The 3,956-nt window shown below is 45.3% G+C and overlaps 1 pseudogene; it reads left to right on the top strand.

Moving 5' to 3' along the window:
• Positions 1 to 914, top strand: LOC126588329 (uncharacterized; annotated as a pseudogene).
• Positions 915 to 3,956: the final 3,042 nt, after the last annotated feature.

Below are 3,956 nucleotides of genomic sequence, written 5' to 3'. Positions count from 1 at the left end.
CTTCTCCACGACCTGCCCGAGAGAAAAATCTTTCCCCCTCCCAGACCAATCCTGCTGAGGTTCTCCTATCTTTAACTCTCCAATTTTATGGATCTAATGGCTAAGGTCTTTTCTTTCTTCCTATTTGTTTTCCTAGGCTGGTGCATCTGCCTCTTTGCCTAGTCATGGACCCCCTCTGAGATCTATGACTTCTTCTACTGCTCTGGATGCGACCCCTTCCTCTCAATTTGATCCGTCCACATGAGTTATATTGCATTTCGTGGATGAGGATGATCCCTGGGTAAATTATTATTTCCTCATTGAAATTCTGCACATTGCTACCTAATTAACTCTTTTTATGTTTCCTGTAGCCATCTTCAGTATATGAGCCACCTCCCTCACTAGTGGTCTTGGATAAGGAACCCATAGTTCCTGAGATCCCTGTAGCTTCAGATGCAGCGATTTCGCAGGCGTTTGCTCGCCCGATAGTTGATGAACCTTCTTCTTCTCCTCAAGATCAGACTCAGGTACTGGAATATTTTCTTCTTGCTTCTTCCTCTGGTGACCCTTTTGTTGACAATTACTGCTTCCTTTGGATATATCCAGGATGCAGGCACAGGTTCAGGCGCAGCTCTTTCCCCTCCTGCTGGCGGTGAAGAACCTTCTCCCCAACCAAGAGTTAGTACATTCTCTGGTGAAACTCCGGGGCTGAGTCAGGTAAACTTCTTCTCTCCAGAACCTCTTTTGCTTCAATCTGTATTCAGATTATCTTGACCGAGTCTTTTGGTTTTTGTAGCAAGCTTCAAAAGAAACTTCCCCTCCTCTATTGGCTCGTAAATCAAAGCGCCCCCATCCTCATTCATCTTCTGGAGGTATTGGTACTTCCCCCTCTGGAGTTGAGCAGACTAAACAGGCAGAGATTGCCCCCTCAATAGGCATTGTCTCATCGGAGGGAACTATCACGCCGGACCCTCCTCCTTTCCCATCCTCTGATCCTGCCAAGCTGCCCAAACTCTTTGAAGCACTTGGGCGACTTGAGACACGGTTGAAATCTTCAACGCAGCCTTCAGCAACCTCCATGTCTTCGGAGCAACAGCAAATCTTTCAGGAATGGGCAAAGAAAGAATTTACCGCGTCATTTAGTCTCAAGGCTCTTTGTGATCTTGAGAAGGTCATAACTGAATTTTTCAAAACCGGTCGTTTGTCCAAGCCTCAGCACGATTCTTTCCTCTCTTTCTTCGAGAACCTGAGGGCTCTGAGGGAACAATACCAGAGAGCGGATAGACAGGCTAACCGGGCAAAATGCTTTATGGAAAAGGAATCAAACTCTTCTACTCAAGTCAACCGACTAATGGGAGAAAACATGCAGACTAAAGAAAGGGTTAAAGTGATTTCTTCTAAAATCCAGCAGCTGGAAGAGCAACTGGTTGCCCTTAAGGAAGAACAAGCCACTCTTCTGGACACCCTTGAACACCAAATCGAAGGGGTAGAGAAAGCAACTTCGGAGTTAGAGCAAGCCAAGTCCCAACTTGTAAACCACCATACTGTCTTGGCCGAACCCAATAGGATTTTTACCATCATGCGAACATATCATTCCAGAATAATCACTCTTTGTGAAGATGTAAAGTTTTTAGCATAGAATGATTTGTAACTCCTTTTTGTATTAGAATGAACATGTAATTTGCTTCTTGCTTTACCATATCTGAATTGACTTTGGGCAACTCTTTGCCCCCTCTGTCTACGCACTTTTCTCCTCCCTCTTCCCTATTGACAACCTTATAATCTGCCCCTGGTCCTCCGGTCTCCTCGTGGCACCTCTATTCAGCCAATACCCCTGGTTCTTTAAAAATGAGGTTGATCATATTGATAGGAGCCTCCGGAAAAGGGTTAGTGTCCACCATCATACTGGCTTGGGGTGAGTCAAGCAACATCTTCCCCTTCACTATAAGATCTTGTACCCAATCTCTAAACTGGACACAATTAACTATAGAATGGTTGAAGGTATAATGCAGCTTGCAATACTTTTTCCCCCTGAGTTCCTCGGGCTTGGGCATCTTTTTGGCAGTGTCGGGAAAAATTACTTTCGCCCGCACCAACTCTTCATAGATCTCCGGTGCCTTGGTTAAATCAAACGAATAGCTCTGATACTTTGGGGGTTTTATGGGGACGAAACCACCATCATTCATTACGATCTTCTGATCCTTGAAAGGTTGGACTAATCCTTTGATCGTCAATGGTTTGAAGGGTGTGGTCATCTCAGCAGCACATACATCTATATTTTCTTCCTCATGACCATCCTCGTGTTCGGGTCTGGTTTCTCCCACCTCCACATGGTGAATAGTAGCCTTGCTTTTGTAGAAATGAGGGACTTTGGAAGTGTGCTTCACTTGCTGTTCCTCTTGCAACAACCTCTCGTACTTCGTGGCAGCAATCACAAGTTCTTGTAGCTCATTAAACTGTGTATCATAAAATCTTTTTCTCAAAGGTAATTTTAAAGCCCTTTGAGCAATGGATATGAGCTGTGCTTGATTGACAGGGAATTGGCATCTCATCCTTGTTCTCCTGAGCCTCATCATGAAGTCTTCTGTGGACTCATGATCGTATTGTTTTACCTCCACTAGATCATTGATGGTCAATTCTGGTTATATTATGTAGAACTGTTCATGGAAAGCCATCTCCATCTGCCCCCAGTTGGCAATAGAGTTGGGGGGTAATAGAGAATACCATTGAGACGCCAATCCTGCCAATGAATTTCCAAACAACCTCAATTTGTAGTTTGGATTGTCCTCATACGCCACACAGTGATTGGAGAATTTGAAAATATGGTCTCTGGAGGACACACTGCTGTCTTCACCTGTGAAGGTAGGGAATGCGGGCATCTTGAAGTTAGAAGGGAATGGATTTAGCTCATCGATATATTCAGGATACGACTTCTGGTAAGTAATCCTGAATACTGGGCGAGCCCGCGGTTGGGCGTTTTGAGTCACCGTTCTTCTTAACTCAGCCAATTCCTCCCTTAGTTGCTGAGTGGCTAAATTATCATTATGACCGAGGATAGCTGATCTAATCTTCGGGCTCCGGTCATTGCCCGCATTTGCTTCTCTCCTTGGTTCAGGCTTCCTCCAGTTAGATCCTCCACCTTTATTGACCATCGGGGGTGGTCTATAGGGTGGAGGTTTATCTGACGCAGTAGTGGTAGTAGTAGTGGTAGTCTCCTTTCCACTAGTTTCTCCCATCATACCTGGCATTCCGTACCTCATCCTTTCTTGTTCGTTCTGCCCCTTATTATTAAATGATAATAATGGGAAACTGGGAAACTCTTTCTCCGGAAACGGCTCCATCACTGGTTGACTTCCTTCAGGAATTACCTTTTTCTTTCCCCTATCTCCTGCTTCTTCTAGTAGTGGGAATAAGGGAATGATTGGCTCATTTCTTGTGATAACCTGGCTCATTCCACTTCCTTGAGCACCCTTTGGAGTAGAGAACTCCAAATCAAGCCTTCTCTGTAGATTCCCTGTGAGCATACAGAGTCTGCTTACTTCTCCCTTTGTTTCCAGGGAGATTCTTTCCATGCTCTTTAACATTTGGATCATTGTAACTTGTAGCTCTTCATTGCTTCCCTTTTCTTGTGATCTTTCAGATGCAGTCGGGCTATCTGGAACCACCTGTCCGGATGAGGAAAAAGGATTTTCTGATTGTTCTGCCATTTGGAGAAGACCTTCCTTTGGATTCCTTTTACCAAGCTTATGGTTCTTCCTTTTGGACATGCAAGATCTGGAAGTTTAGATCCTACCGGGCGTGCCAAAACTATGTTCGTGGTGGGATTTCCCGTAGGGGATGTTTCCTGGCCAACGAGCACACAGCTCCCCTGGAGGTTCGGCACCGGTTGAGGGCTGCTGTCAGGCTTCTGCTTTCCTGTTGGGCTCTGTCGGGCAAGAACTCGTCGGGCAAGTCTCTTCGGGCAAGGCTGAAAGAGA

Source organism: Malus sylvestris, chromosome 11 (assembly GCF_916048215.2).
Source record: "Malus sylvestris chromosome 11, drMalSylv7.2, whole genome shotgun sequence".
Lineage (NCBI taxonomy): Eukaryota > Viridiplantae > Streptophyta > Magnoliopsida > Rosales > Rosaceae > Malus > Malus sylvestris.
Note: the sequence above shows the minus strand (reverse complement) of the source record. Positions and strands in the feature narration are given on the sequence as shown.